Source organism: Platalea leucorodia (genome assembly GCF_965183815.1).
Source record: "Platalea leucorodia genome assembly, chromosome: 3".
NCBI classification, from domain to species: Eukaryota; Metazoa; Chordata; class Aves; order Pelecaniformes; family Threskiornithidae; genus Platalea; species Platalea leucorodia.
Genome location: NC_138825.1, coordinates 11,011,774 through 11,028,653, shown reverse-complemented (window position 1 = coordinate 11,028,653; position 16,880 = coordinate 11,011,774). Strand labels below are relative to the sequence as shown.

General features: G+C 44.1%; 1 protein-coding gene across 3 annotated transcripts in view; it reads right to left on the bottom strand.

The window, feature by feature from the left end:
* SERTAD2 (SERTA domain containing 2) overlaps positions 1–16,678 on the bottom strand; it is an 82,307-nt gene extending 65,629 nt beyond the window's left edge. For 2 of the 3 annotated variants that reach the window (XM_082307184.1, XM_082307183.1), the window contains exon 1: positions 16,591–16,678. The gene's annotated coding sequence lies outside the window, so the exon portion shown is untranslated. The remainder of the gene's footprint in view (positions 1–16,590) is intronic. The other variant, XM_082307186.1, reaches the window with a different exon arrangement.
* Positions 16,679–16,880: the final 202 nt, after the last annotated feature.

Below are 16,880 nucleotides of genomic sequence, written 5' to 3'. Positions count from 1 at the left end.
GGGACTACAGCTCCCTTTCCCTCTGCAGGTCAATCTGTACCACGTTATGTTCAGCAAAATGTGGATTCAGGAGGACTGAAATCAATTTGAGTTCAATGAACAGCCCTTAAGATTCCTGTTTCCCTAAAACTAGAAAACTGTTTTCAATCACTTACTCTTTAACTTAAAGGAGTTTAGACAATCCAAAATACTTGGGTTTAGGATTACCCAAAAATCTTAATTTTTCATGTTAGCAAAAGAAATTTTTCATCTTTCAGTTCAAACCAACCCACATTTTTGGTTCAGCCACAAAAATCAAAAACAACACAGTTAATCACGACTCTAATCACTTCTATCACTACTCCCCAATTTGCTAACTATTCAATAATAAAAATCCCATGACTGAGTTTTACACTGCTACGTAATGCTAGAGCAAATGGTCTCAGCTTGTTCCTTCTAAAGAAGGAGGAATGCCGCTTTCCCAGGTGGTATTCCTCACACAAGTACACACAGCATTCAAACAACCTTCTGGGAGTTTGCAGTCCTCTCCATTTCTCCCACTGGAGGCTACAGTAAATCTTGATTATCACATATGCCAGATTCAGAACCAACACAGAGGATTTCAGCCTCTCCAATTCCCCGACACAACATCACTCAGGCCAGGAAGATGTGCAACGCTGCAGCCAGCATCTCCTCTGCCAGGCTCTGTTCCACACACTAAACAACTCTCGGGGCTTCATTTACTCAGTTCATTTTTCTCCTGGTCTAAGACACGGTTTACTCCCAACTCCAGTCAGTCCTTTGGACGCACACGTGTAGGAGATTGTTTCCCGCCTCTTGCCACCTGACATGCTATTCCCTCCACTTTGTGCACACACAAGACTAAAAGGCAAGCCAGCAGCAAACAAAAAAAACCACCCCAGTACAATGTGTGAACATTAAAGTAGATCACAGCCTGCAAGACTTTCGATCATAAGCTCAAGCCAATTCAGTTACAGGTTTTCAGCATATCCCTTTTTCTTTTTCCAATGAAAGCACCTCATATTTCTTTCTTACCTCCCCCCCCGCCCCTTTCTTTTGGTCCTAGGCTGACAACCTTCAGTATAAGAAGAGAAATCCAGCCCCTCATCTCCAAAGTCTTAAGAGACATGGATCACTGCTGTGATTTTTTGTGTCAGAAGGCCTTGATGCTGCCAAAGATACAATTTCCCTACTTCTTCTTCGAGATTCCAAGCTTTTGAGATTCACAGGTTTTGTTTTATTTTGTCTGGCAGAATGTACTTGAGAATGGCTTCTAGCAATATCAAGGAAACAAAAGAAACACTTTTGGTAGGTGAGCATACCAGCTGTAGCCACTGATACACAGGCAGCATACAAAAGCATGGAGCCCTTAGTGATGGGTGAGAATACGGTACATCAAAGTCTGTACTAGTGCCCCATGCAGAGCTATATAAAAATTGATAGCGAAGTGAGCCTGAGGAGAAGGCAGGCCTCAGATCTCAGCTACAGACCTCTGAATTCAACCAGGAGATCCCATGGAAGGTCAGGGTCTACTTTGATACTACAGAAATCTCTTCCAAAAGACCCAAGGCACGAGGGAAAGACCAGTGGCTGCATTCTCCAGCCTGCACATAGCCTCGGCATTGTTCCAGGTCAAGAAAGCTGACTTTTTTTTGTCACAGTCAGCAACACAAGCCAGAAAATTACTCCCACTGCCAATTTCTCTTTCCACAAGCATCAAAACACCAAAGGGACTCTGGGGACTTGTTGACTGTTTAGCCAGAAGCTTGTCAGGACTTCCTGGAACAGGGAGGACATGGAGGGGCTTTGCATCTTCAGTTGTTCTTGGTTAAGTCAGAAACACACGTCATGAGCACGCTGCAGTGGAGTTACACAATCAAATTAAACAGTGTACCCAGTCTCCTTCTCCATGCCATGCCCCCTCTCTCTCACACACACATGGGAAAACCCACGCCAACCAGTCCCAGAGATCCCTCAGTAACCCAGATGTTTGGTTCTCCATTAAAAAGGAAAGGCTTTTTTTTGTGGTACTCCCTAGTAGGGGGACAAGAAGCTCAAGGTCATCACAGGCCTGAAGGCCTCAGGCGGGAAGAACAGCGTGACTTGTCTTTCTGTGGGCCAGCCTGCTTCGGGCGTTGTGGCCACATTGGAAGGAGACACAGGCAGAGCACGGCTGTCAGAAGCAGCGTGCTCGGCACAGACGTGACACTGGCCCCACACTCAGCTTCTGCTGCCTGTGCTTGTAAAGGTGCCAGGGCTGGATACAGTTAAATACCCCAGGGTGAGGGGAAAGCCCCAGTGATTTTCAAGCCACAGCTGCTACACCATTTGTACAGTGGAGAAGAGCCTTAGTAGGTAGAGAGGCGCAGAAGGAGCTGGCAAAGGATTGCAAGTTTTCCTTTGCGGTCCCTTTTCTAGGCAGTGGCAGATGATTCTGCTGTGGAGTCTCAGGTGTCCTGAACAATAGCTGTGGAGCCAGTCCCTATTTTGGTGGTAGAAAAGAAACTGGCTTTCTGGGGAGAGACAGAGACAAGTCAAGCCAGTTCCAGACTGTCATTTTTCCTACTGTCTCATTCTGCTCAAATCACAAGCTGGAAAAACTGGAAGGGTAAGCAGTCCAAATTAATGGGCACATCAAGTGAACTGGTTTGTTTATGTATTGGTTTAACTGGAACAGGGAGCACAATTCCAGCTTTGGGCACTAGCTTTGTAGACATTCCCTTAGCTTACCTTCTACCTGAGAAAGCCATGTGCAGGCCTGAATTATTCCTGGTCTGTCCTCAAAACACACAGTCTCTTGAAGCTTCATGCTTGCATGGCACCCATGACCACAACTCTTTTAATGGGATGGCAACATTCATATGCTACCAGCTCATTCTTCCAACTCCACGTAATTAGGAAGAAAAAAAAAAAGAAACAACACAGAGCAGGAAGCTGTCTTTTTCCTCACACCACTCCTCATGTGTTATTGTTGCCACATCTTGCCCATAGCACAGCATTTGCCCACCGAACTGATATTTTTCTTATGGAAGGAGAAAAAGCAGTTTTTAGGAGTCCTACAACTGGTAGGAAATAATCAATTTAAGCCTAATGATTAAAAAAAATCCCCAGGTATATATTTATAGTTAATTTCTACCATAGAGCAGACTTCACCAGATGCTCAATTGCATTTCATCCTTAAGAGCAAACAAGGGCTCCTGCAGATTAGACCTTTCCAGCAGAGCTGTTGCAGATGGGCAGATTGCGGTGTCCTGTTAACTATCACAGAGACCACAGCGGTACAATGAGTCTACTTACTAAAAGCAATAAGTTAAAGTAAGCACCACAAAGGGAAGAAAAGTGGCATGGGTCTTCCACATCATTCCTCTTAAAATTCTTTATAAACTGCAGGATGGACCCATATTCTGCAGACAGGGAAATTTGAGCATAGTGGCTTTGTTACAAAACTCAGTGAAAGAGCAAGTGCCTAATAACCCTGTACACCAGGGCTGCTCATCCCCACCTCCAATCCGTATGATCAGCAATCCTAGAAATCAGCTTCTTCTGTGTGCACATTGAAGACCTGAGTGAGAACATGAACGAGTCAAACTGCCTTGCACAGTTTAAAACTACAGCATGACATAACTGCAAGTCATTGCACATAGAAATTTGCTCTTATTACAATATATTCCAGTTGGTCAGCATGCTAAAAATCTCCACTCAAGATTTCTGGCTTTTCCAATTAAGCTTATAGACAAAAAGTCTTTTTTTCTTTAATGACATTGCCATTTATTGCAAAGCTATGATGAGTTCTTATCTCATTGTGGTGCCCCATGATAACTCATTATTCACTGAACTTCACTTTTTGATGTATGAGGAACAGCAACATATACTTAAATAGCTCTATTTAAACTGGCCTTATAGTTGAAACAAATCATTCCAAGAACAGCACTGCATTACAGTCAGAACTCCTCAAAAGCCTAGGATATGATATTCTTCAGTATTCACAGAGCTTAATATCTTCAAACAGAAATTACTCAAGCTGATGTATCTCTCATTAAGTCAAAGTCCTTCCAAATGAGAAGAGGATGATTGATAGTCAGAGATTACCAGGGCCAACATCGTGAGAGATCACACTCTTTATGGCCACAAGCAAGCCTGGGAGGGCTCAGTTCCCCCACAGCCGAGCACACTGGGAACGCTGCAAAGCACGCTCAGCGCCCCTTGCCCGAGAGCCCAAGCACCTCCCTCATTCAACACCAGATCTATCTGGTGCTGATGGGTAACAGAGCATTGCCTAGTCCTGCTAGGCCACAGGTGCAATGCAAGCTTTCAAACTTTCTAAGAGGGAAAAACGAAAGAACCCACAAAAACAACAACAAGAAACCCCACAGCCAGAAAACAACACATGCACCAGCATAGCTCCAGGCCTCTCCCCCACCCCTCCAGTTACCCTCCAGAAGGTAAATGCTGTGAGATATCAGGACCTTTTCAGGAATAAGCAGCACTGCTTGGATCAGGTTCTTTGCTCTGCCTAACACTGATGGGACTGGCTTGAGAATTCAAACTGGACCTGCCTTAGAGGTGGGGAGTCCAGTTCAGTATGCGTAGAACCACTTTGGAAAGTGGAAATATGGTCATTGGCCTGGCCTGTTCACTACTAGCTTCCTACGTCAGATGCTTATGGCACACTGGTAACGCAGGAGAGGAGGAGCCAGATTCACATGCCCTAAATTGCACCTAAGTCCCTGTATCTTTTATTTCCTTCCAGCTGACTCCTGGCCTTCAAAACACAGAGCCTCAGGTGGAATTTAGGCCATGAGAACCTGGTCTTCAGCCTCTCAGCAAGTGGAAATACCCACAGCTGACTTGGGCTGGAAGATATTGAACAGGTTACAGGAGAAAATACACCTGCTGAGCGTACACATACAAACACACGTGGCAATGCAGTTCTTCTGCCTCGGGGGTCCCCAGACTTTGAACTCTGACCTGTCACACAAAGAAAAGCAGAGCTGAATTTATATACATGGAGCATCTTGCAAGTGGACACTGTAGGTGAAGTGTGCAATGTGAACAGCCTCTGCCTGCTGACCATGCTCTGTAGGATCCACAAGCCAGTTTTCAAAGCAAGACACTGTACGTGTCACCCCTCATCCCTATTACCACTGTACTGCTTACCAAACTCAAGCTACTGAAATGTTTCCAAGAACATGGGGAGTGTTATTTCCTTTCCATAGCTGTTAGGTATCAGGAAAGATCATAGCAGATAATATCTCAGGCACAGGTAAGAAAGATGACAGAGTTAATGTATCCAAATCTTTTTCACACATAAGCACACACTCTGAAATAAGCCAGAAATGCTAATTGTGTTTATTACACTATAGTATAAACAGCAATCATGAAGCTAAAGAAAGTAACAAAGCATCCCTGCCTGAAGGGTCTTCTCCAGGCTATTATGTATCAGAGGAAAGATGAAAGCAGAAGCTTGAGAAAACAAAAGCTCTCCCCAGATACAAAGTCCAGCACTGAACCCTAGTATGCAGGAGTATTTCACTCTTCAGGGCAGAGTGGCTTTCTACGACACCGTTTCACAACCCAGCTCCAGAGCATCCTCCCAAAAGCACTTTGGGAGGGAGCAGACAGATACAGCCTCTCTGACGCAGCGTTCAGCTTCAGCAGCACAGGAGGGTTTCACAGTCCCTGCCTGCAGTCACAACAGCTCTGAAGGAAAGGGGCACAGCTGTTCTCACCTCAGAACAGGAACTCCGCTGCAGAAAGCCTACAGACCCCATCGGCCGTCTCCCTCAAACCCAAAGTACGCTAGGGAACAGACCAGTACTTCACACCCCTGAGCTCAGCACATCACTGTCTAGGGTCAGCTAATAAGAGATGTTAAGAACAGGGCTGCATCTTAAACCCACCCATCACAAAGAAGCAGAAAGGAGGTTCCTCCATCCACACACTAAGACAGGAACCTGTCCTTCAAAAAGCCAAAGTTCCTCACTTCTTATACAACAGTGGCCACAAGTCTGTGTCCTCCATGCAGCCCAGCAGGACTTAGCTCCCTCAGGTGAGGCAGACTGATGATTTCCTCCCTGCCATTCCCACCCCACCCCAAGCTGGCTGAGGCCTTGCAGGAGCAGTGCCCTAAACCTCCAGACTATCCTGTGTGAGATGGAGAAATGACTCCCAGCTCCTGCAGCAGAAACAAGCCTGCCTTGCAGAACAGACACTGGTTAAAATGCAGAGCAGGAACAGGGAGCAGAGAGGCTCTTCCTCTTGGCACAGGCACTCCCCAGGGAGAAAGAGCCACTGGTCCCAGCTCTGAGAACAACTGCTCCAAACACCAGCTCATTACATGCAAAGGCCCTGGGGGCAGGCAGCGTATCCTGGACTCTCCTCTACCTCATCTTCAACCATCCTTCAAAAGAAGGAAGCAGCAAAGACATGTCCAATCCCATGGGCATGCGTTCGGTGAGTTTCAAGAGTGCTTCGAGGAGCTTCAGCAGAAGAACATCCAGCTTCTACGTTTAGGTTTGAACTGCATATTGAGCTGGTCACTACTGCAAAATGAGGACATTTCCAGTCGTGCTCAGCAACAGAGAAAGATAACAATAGATTTGTTAAAGCAGAGTACTGAGATTAAGGGGCCCTTCTTTCTACTGCCCATTCTGACACCACGCTAAACACCCCTCTACAAAAAGACAGGCAATAAAATTCGTTCTTGACATCACGGTAACACTTGAGACTGAGTTAACTGAGTCAGGGCCTTGGTCTTCTTGCAAATCAAGTGAAGGACAGAGTATGTACAACCTAGTCAGTTTACATGAACAACGTATGACTTTAAAATCGGACTTTTTTCCTTGTGCGCTCAATACTATTATATTTTGCCTTGTCCTGTGCAAAGCATACAAGGTTAGAAGCAAAACAAGGTCTTCTCCCACACTTGATGTTACACTGGCAGTGCTAGCTGCCTTGCTGCTCATCTTCCCACACCTGGGGATGTTCCACGAGTACCCCACTGTTCCCATCCACTCCATCTCACACTCTAATAAAGAAAACCAGTCCGTCGCTGTTAGTCCCACTTCCCAGTTCTTGGGCCGCTGAGGAGGCACCACAAACAAAAGCGAACAACATGCAACTGCTCTGTTTGCGTGTCCCGAGGACTGGCTCTGTACGCTGGTGCCTGAAGAACAAGCACATTGCAAAAGCATTATGTTTCCAGTGGCAAGATGGATGGGAAAAGTGCCAGCCACTAGCTGTAACCCTTTTGTCATGCCAATTGCTGGCTGCTATGAGGATGTATGTTAGATACCTCCTTAGAAAAGAGCTCTGCATCTCATCCTTCCAGATGGAGGAGGAATGATTCATACGCACATAAGCAATGCTAGAATGATGGCTGAAGAAAAAAACATTTTCTTTGTTTTCTGTTTTGTGTTACAGATATGCTCAGGGGCCTTAATCGCAACAAAAATTGAATTGAAGACGATGACACTTTGTGCCCCAAGGAATGCACGTGCAAAACCCCAATGCTACTTCTCACTGGCCTTGTCAAGCCTCATGTTGCACGCACACACCTCACACGCCTCATTCCCCTGCTTTCTCATTTTCACAGCATTTCTCTGCACAGAACATGACAGAATAACTCCACTTACACAGCCGTCACATCGCGCAATGACAAATATAAGGGAAAGCGTCCAAGAGACTGATCAGGTGTCGGGAGCTCTAAACTGACCAAGGACTGACTTGTAATGCAGAAGCAAAGCAAAGGATCTCTTTTCTTTCCAGACACACCAGGGACCAAAACGCACACATTTACTAGGCCTAGATGGCTGATAAATGCAGAATAGACAGAAAGCTCAGCAGTCAGAGCGCTTGTCTGCATGGTGCCCATTTCTTTCATGGAGACCACTGCATGTATCCTCCTCCCCACCTCACCTGCACAGCACATTTGCCGCACACTCGCACTCCTCTCAAGGGCCCTGTGTCTTGTGAATCTCATTCTGTTTCTCAGTACTAACCTGTAAATTCCCACCTATTTACTTTCCTCTGGCCTCTCTCAGATTTGTGAAGCCCTTGGAGCAGAGAGTATCCGTAAGCACCTGGAAAGTACCTGGAATATCCTGAGTCCTACTGTGAGGAAAGAAACAAACAGCAATGCATAAGCACGCAATATGTATATCAAGCCAAGCATATAGCAGTCATCTCTGACAACAAAAGCGAGGGCGGTAGCTTCTTCCTACAGACAGTGGTAGAAAATCTACACTTTGGGGTACATCCACTGACCAGGAAAACCTTCAGATTTGCCTTCCCTGCCACCCACTTCTCTGCTTCCCCTATCACATTATCCATTCTGAAATCCGTGCCCCACTTTTTATTATAAATTATTCTAATCAGTTTTGTGGCATGGCAGAAATCCAGCATAACCTTCAGAAATATGTACGGACACACTGGCTATAGCTTCTTCATTTTATAGGAGCCTTTCCCAACAGCCTGGTGCAGAGTTTGGGAGGATTTGGCAACCTTTCTTAGCAGCACCCCCATGGTGGTGACCCTTTCCTAAACAGTGCTAGATGCATTCACCTATGCTACCTCCTCTCTTCATAAAAGAAGGATTTTCTCATTAAAGCCAGGAAAAAGTGTTCAAGCAGGAATTTTTCCTCTGCTGTTTTTGAGGTTGAAGAAGAGTGACTTGGGAGTGGTGAAGGGGCTAAAGAGAATATCTGCAGTCCAACACAGACCTTCTTTCCCACCTCACCCTCTGCTGAATGGAAAGATGTAAGATAGGCTGGGTAATTGCTCCAGCTCCTTCAGAATCAGAGTTCAAGTGGGGAAGAAAGGAAAAAGAAAAAATAAAAAAACACAGGAAAGCCCCAGAGATAATAAGGATTCTTAACTTTTCTTGGGTAAGGAGCACAGGCTGCTTTCGTAGCTCCTGAAAGAAGCCCTACACAGTTTGTTCATTCATGCTGCAACAGCTCCACGAGGAATCTGGATCTGTGGCTTTCCCATAAAACTAATAAGGAGGTCTGAACCTCACACTGGGAAGGGAGAATAAAAAAACACAACAAGCAGCAATTTAAACACAGAGCACTACCATCTTGTTAAATAATATGTTAAGAACTCATCTGCAAGTCTGCCTTGGCCTATGAGGGACATAAATCAGGAAGATACAGTAATACTGACTAGCATGCAATTAGTCACTGCTGTAAACACTAACTCTGGATTTCTTGGATTATAACATTTCAAACACTGTTGTCTTATAGGAGTGATATGATAGCTGTCCAAGCACCACAATCAAATTATGCTACCAGGACATTCAGGCAATGGATTATCACAGCAAAGGAAATGGATTATCACAGCTTTTATTCTGAACAAGGGAAGACTATTTCATTTTGAACATGGCAGGGGGGAGCGTAGAGACTATACCTGAGGTTTTTTTGGGTTTTGGCTTTTTTTTGTTTGTTGGTTTTTGGTTTTTTGTTTGTTTGGTTGGTTTGGTTTTTTGTTTGTTTGTGGTTTTTGTTTTGTTTTGGGTTTTTTCCTCTTTTGGAATTTCCAAGGTAGGAATGCCACAAAAATCATCCAATCTGAAAAGACAGAACTGCCTTTCCCTAAAATTTGTACTGATATATCTGAAAACAGGGAATAAATTCAAAATATTCCTAATCAAAGGGCAGTTAAAACAGCCTCCTTGGGTTGGCTGAATGCTGGAAGGATGCCCTATTCCTTGGCATTTTCCCATTGCATATCTGGCTGCTACCTCTCTCTTTCCACCTGATACCAGGCAACGACCATCACCACCACCTAAAGAGTTCAGCTCTGTTTAGAAAGTTTACTATCAGGTATGTTCCCTCTCACAGGAAGGAGGGCCACTTACCTTCCAAAACCTCCAAATTAGCAAGTTCAGCAAAGGATTGGTGTGTTCCTTTAAAAAGGTTTAATAGTTTAAAGGATCCTTAAAAAGGCTGCACCTTTTACATGTACATCACCACAGAAAACCTATCTCCTTTCATACCTTAGTTCTCACATTGCATCACAAACCAAATATTAGCTTTTTTAACTTCACAAATCTTGTTTGGTTTTTGGGTTGTTGGGTTTTTTTGTTTGTTTGTTTTTTTAAGAGTATTTTGGTACCTTCAACACATACATACATGCTTTTTGGTGCGTGGTACTCAAGAGGCCCTGATTCTGACTTCAATTTCTTTGGCAACAGCCAAATATTCCAGCACAAGATGAGGAAAAACCCACTAAGTCTTAATAACATCCCTGTGATGCAGTCTGAGAAGTCACTAGTAGCCATGACATATTAAAGGCAAAAGACTAAAACAGAGAAGACAGCCAAATAAATAGAAGAAAAAAATAAGTAGAACTGAGCTGCACAAAGCATAGGAGCAGCAAAAAACCTGCTTTGCTACAGCACAGGGCACATGCCTGAAGCTGATGACACCTGGGTGTTATTCCTGGCTGGAATAATGACTCCTTCTGGATGACTGCACCAACTCATGTCACACCTCCACCAGGCTCTCCCTTCACGTTTGCCTTTTGGACTATGGGTCAGCAGTGGTGAACCTTTTCCTTGCCAAGGGCAGAGGACACTAAGTATTACTGGCATCCCATACCTCAACATGTGCCTTAGCACTGCATGACAGCAGCACAACTCTCCATACCAAAACCAAGAAGTGTGGGCCACACAAAACAGGAGCTGGATGCCAGTCCCCCAGATTTCACATTCCCACTGTCAGCTTTTTAGGGAAGCATCGGTTGCTATTTATTTGTACCCTGCGTAGAGCAGTGTTATTCAGAGCTGTTAACGAGACTCTATAAGCAAGCAGCAACACTGCTAGTTGATTAAGACTAGAAAGAACAACAACAAATGGAAAAAAATTGGCTGGAAAGAAGTGGAGGGAATCAAAGACAACGACAGAAAAGGAATTCAGCAGGACAGAACGAAGGAAAGCAGACGATGAAAAGATACTCTAGAAGAAAGGAAACCAAAAAAAGATAACTAAAAGTGAAAAAGGCATCCACAGGAATATCTGACTTCATTTCAACAAAAACCAGGGTGTATATTTTTTTTATGAGAATGTTGAATTCGGTTAATCAAACAAGCAGTATTTTATTTTGCCTCACAGCAAATATAAGAATATAGACTTCTAAAGAGGAAGAAGCCAAGCTCTCAACCCACTTGTTCTCAGAACCAATGCTTTAACCACATCAGTAACAGCTTATGGAAAGACAGCAAAGTGACTTCAATTCCTTCTCTATCCAGGAGCCACTTTTTCAGAGTCACTACTGTAATTTTGCAGTTATGAAAGACTTTATCCTCGCTATTTCTTGGGACCTTCCTCCCTATTTCACACGGTAGGAGCTAAAAAGGTTTTGTTCAGGTCCAGCCGAGATCTCTTCATCCCTGTTTTTTTTCATTTCTGTGTTCTTAAACTGTCCTTAACTGGACACCCATGGCAATGCCAGAGATATGAAGCACTGTGGATCACTACAACGACAGGCAAATATTTTAGAGAATCAGGAATCTACTTGCCTACTACGTTACTCCAACTCCCCTGCCCTTCCTGTGACTCCACCTGCTCACAATCGTTAGAAAGTGTAGCGTCATTTCTAAGCTGTAGTTGAGCACTAAAAGCACCATGCTGGCCCTCACTGGCTCTATTTAATTAGAGATTAGCAGAAACAATAAAGCATAGGGAGAATATAAACATAATGTTGCCAGTTTCTCAGTAAAAAGGCTTGGGTTACCAAAGAGATAAGAGGAAGGCTGGCTATTTTATCTGTGCGGCCGGACTGGCAAGTTTACATTCGCTGGAACCACGCCCCCATCAGAATTCCCTCTGAAATGTCAACACGAACCATATTATTAAATATTCCAAGTTGCTGACCTTTAGTGTTGCCTGCATCATAAATCCAGCATTTTGTACTGTTTCTATTCATACAAGAACATGCTCCGCACGCCTCATGATAGCTGAACTCTGTTCAGACGCTGCTCACATGTCACAAAACAGATGCTCGCTGCAGCGTCCCTGAAGAAGCTGCTGAGTTGGACCTTCCTAGTTCCATAAAGTCCACCGGATTACCATCAGTTATGCTACTCACCACTAAGGCAGCCAGGTTTCCCAGGTTCCCCCAAAGCCCTTAGTGTATCTTAGCTTGAATAAAATCTTTCAGAGTATTTTATCAAGGGTCATAGCATACAGATATTTTAAAATAAAATAATTTGATTATGAACGTAAGTTTAATTTTAATCGGGAAGAAGAAGAACACAATAAAGTCCTTGGATTAGAAGACAGCCGTTCCCATTTACTGTTCCTCCCAATTAAAATGTTTTATATAGATCATCAGAACTTAATGCATCATACATGTTACACAGCGCTCAACATAAGGCTGTCGATCTGTCATTTCTCTGTAAGCGCTTAATGTGATGAATGATCTGGTTACTTGTCTTTCTGGTATAAAAGCAGGAGAAGCTTTGAGACAAAGAAATAAAGGCCAATGCATATTACAGATCTTACAGTGATTAATATCAGCCCTCCTGACTCACATCTCTGAAAGCAGTTAAGGTCAGTATTTCTCTTTTATTTTTACCATGGATTTCAGTACATCTCATCAGAACCCTCCAAACACTTGAGATAATTTAATTTAAAGCAGAAACAGGAATGTCAGGAACATACAGCATTTGGGCTACAACAAACAATGCCACACCAGCATGTCATAAGAAAAATAAGTGACCTTCACTCTTGCCTCTGCTGACAAACAGACACACTTGAAGCCACTTGCAGGCCAGGATGTTAGTGCGATTTCTGGAAGACAATCTAATAAATAAAGATTTAAAAGAGTTAAAAAAAAAAATCTGACTACTTATTGTCTGAACTGAAAAACCTGCCTTTCCAAATCAACTAATGGTTTGGCAAGCCTACATGAAAGGCAGACAAACAAATAGCATCTTTTCCTTTTAACATGGAATCTGCAGCAAGAAAAAGAAATCAGCATTTTATTGATTTCCATAATACCATCTCTACAGCTTAACAAACTCACTCAGCTGCTAATGCTAATTCACTGATGCTATGGAGCCTTCCCGTATAATTATACACCCTCCACTTCGCTGAGCCCCAGGGCACTGTTTCTAACTTTCCAGAGGACCACTGCACCAAAAGTAGAAACAAAAAACCTCTCTTTCATTACCCAAAGCAAACTGCAAACCAAATTTTGCTTATTTAAATGGCAAATTAGAGAGGCTTAATTTTTAAGACAGGGAATAATCTGCCAGTCTGCGTATATTTCCAGATTTGATCTCGTGACAACAAATTGTCACTTAAACTCTTCTCCCCACCCCTATTTTTTTTTTTTCTTCCTGAGAGCACACAACAATACAACATATAAATATTGCAACAATTACGATTTCTAGGGAGAGATTCTAAAGTCCTTCTCAGCTCTGAAGTATTTCAAGGGGGTGATTCAGAATCAAACATAGAAACTTTTGTGAATGTCACTATAATTAACATTATAAAAAAAAAAAATTGTTAAATGTTACCATTGCTGTGGGGAATATTTTATAAGTGAATGTATATTTCAAAGATATTTTTAATAAGTTTTAAAAAAAAGAAACCTTGGAACACCTTCTAAACCAAATTAAAGGAAGATATCTTCTCCGAGTCTAAAATCCAAAATGTCCTAAATACTTAATGAAGTAAACTCTGCCATTTTTCTCCAATTCTCGAACAAATTCAGCAGTCCACAACCAAGCAGACAGCTCCAGTAGACTTCAGTGAGAGTTCTGCTCAATTAGGGACTGCAGAATTTGGCCCAATTAATCTAGTACAGTCTATCTGGAAAGAATGTGGTAGAACTTTGCAGTGTAAACACCCTCCCCAAACGGCTGTACCTAGTCCCCTTTCTTGCTCCCCCCGTTTTCCCTGCCTTGATATTTCAGATCCAACCACACTGTATTCACCATCTCCATCAAAATTCAATGTGCTGTTTGAGCTAAAATAGCTTAATTTTGCTATGGTTTTCCATGCATTTGGAACCGGTTAATCTATTTCCTCTGAGAATGGTGAAATGTGTGGATTTTTGTTCAACAAACAAACAAGTTGACAGTATCAATACAGAGTTGGAGAGCCTCTAAAAACAATCTAGTTTGCATAATTAATGTTAATTACAATAACATCTCAATCAGTGACACAAAAGCTTAGCAATGAACACAGTCATACGAGGAAGTGAAAACATGAAACAAACATGGAAGAATTGTGTCTTGTTCTGAAAGAGTATCAAGCAAACTTTCAAGAGATTTATAAATAAGAACATAAATGCAGAAGACAGTTCTGCTTTGTTAGACGTATTTTCTTTACAGGCTGCTTAGTACAGAGCTTTCTTCTGAGATTGTAATAAGACAGTGGATCTGAGCTGTGGACACACCAGATAGTATTATCTTTCTACAACATCACATCCAAGCCATTATCAACAGCTTTAAAGAAAAACGACTGAGGGCCTGATCCTGCTGCCAGTGATTTAAATAGCAAGCATTTAAACAATGCAATGCGAATGTTTGGGGGAGTCTGGAGAAGGAGGGTAAGGAAAAAAAAACAACCCCAACTTGAACACTGCATGTGGGTATGGATTCCCTCAGGCACAGAGGAATTTTAGGACAAGATAACAAATTTTTCAACAATCTTTTTCCTACTTTCCATAGCAACAAGGGAAAGCTAAACACACAGAAAACTTACCTGCCTGTTTCACTGGTAGCACAGAAGCCTTAACCAGGGTTTTTTAGGTACGGTCACTTAACAGAGCAGCTTTACATTTAATCCTCAGAAGTTTTCTTCACAACCCAAGAAAAATAGTTATCCGATATATTTTTATTTCGAGGAAAGGGAAAAAAAAATAGTTATGAAAAAATAAGCACCACTCTACCTCACCCAGATTGGTACTGTAGTACACAAGTAGTCATACAAGCATCGCAGGGAGTACTTGCGCAGTAAAGTACCACTCAGCGTGAGTAAGGGTGGCGTAATTGGGTCTGATGAGAGAAGGAATCAGAGCTTGTCACGTCACTACTATAGGGGCCTTTCTGAAAACATGGGTTTCTTGATTACTTTTCACATGAATGCAAATCTGCTCCGTTAAAGTTAATGAAGTTACACTACTGCTTAACTAGTACCAGAGGAGAAGCAGGCCCATTTCATATTGATTTAAGAGACTGCAGCTCAAGGACCCCCCATAAAGGCAAAATAACAGACATTTAGGAAGTTTTTGGGTTACGTTGGGCAAGTTACTCCTTGGGATAAGGACTGATTTTCTATTTGGTAACCTCAGGGCTGATATTTTTTCTTTCTCTCCCTCCCTTTATGGATAGAAGCAAGACAAGATTTGTTAAAGACTTCATTTCCTCTAGAAATTTACTGATCTTAAGCATACTCAAGACTACACTTAAGTAGTCACAGACTAAAGCCATACTTTACTACTTTTATTTACCAGACTGCTTGCCTTAAAAAAAGAAACTTCATGTGGAGGATTCTCAGAATGATGCTGGCCTTTCCTCTTAACATAAGTTCAGTAGATTTATTTTTCAGATGTCTGAGAAGGATGATTTTGGAGCCCTGTGAGGTTTGGTAAACCTTCAATTCAGCAATTAGTTTCCATATGATATGAATTACAAAGATCGAGCAATTAATATTAATAACCAAACCCAGCAAAGTACTAAGGCTTCAGATGTCCTGTGTATGGAAACGCTGCTGTACTTGCTGGGGTTTTCCATGTATCTGTTTTATTTTAGCTACTCTGAACGTACAGCACATGAGAACGTACACCACATTCATGTTTCTAAAAATACATGAAGGAGGAAAAAAAAATAAAAATCAATAGCGATGAAATAGAGACATAACCGTTTTACATTAAGCACTCCCAGTATCAATCCAAGCCACCGAAACTCCCCACTGCAGACCACGGCTTCACCCTACGATACACAAATTTTCCTGCCACGCCAAGTCAACCCCAGGTAACACCAAAACATTCAGGCACGACAGGGTGGGGAAGAGGATGGTGCACCTGGAAATGAAAAAAAGGTGGGTTTCCCCGGCTTTCCGAGGAGGACAGTGGCCGGAGCCCGATCCGGAGGGGTCTGGCCCGCCGCTCGCCCCGGGCGGCTTTCGGGAGCCCCTTGCCCCTCACGTCAACCTTCGCCACAGCCTCAACCGCGGTCTCAACCGGAGGGGGGGGGGACGACGACACAAAATGAAACAAAAATCACAATCAAATGTGTCATGGGCAGCATGACACGCATTTGTAGTTGGCAACGACGCCGGGTTTTTATATTTTTTTTAAATTTCCCCCCCCCTTCTTTTCCAGTCCGAGGGGGAAAGTACCTCCCCGGCCGGTGCCAGGCTGCGCGGCGTGGCGGCGAAAGCCCCCAACTTTCAAACTGTTGGCAGCCAGCGCAGGCAGCCGGCCCGCCGCCGCCGCGCTCCCCCCGCCCGCCCCGCCGCCTCCCCGGGCAACCGGGGGCTGCCCCGGCCCGCCGCCCACCCCCTGCCCCCCACACCCCCCCAGCCCCGGCAGGCAGAAAGGAGCGAGCCCGGGAAGGCCGTGCCCGGCACTCACCCGCTCCGGGGGGCTCCGCGGCGAGGGCCGTTGAGGACCGTTGAGGGAGGCGCTGAGGGGAGCAGGGGGCGGCCAAAAAGGGGGGCTGTCAACGGAAAGCGGGGACGCGGGGAGGGGGGGTGAGGAGGCAGCGGAGGGGGACACGGGCGAGGAATTTAAACCGGAGGGGGGAAATTAATTTAAAATGAGCGTGCGGCGAGGCGCCGGGCTGCGCGACGGAGGCGGCGGCCAGGCGCTGAGGCGACTGTGCTCTATCCCATGCCGCTGCGGTGGCCCCGGGCGGCGGCGGC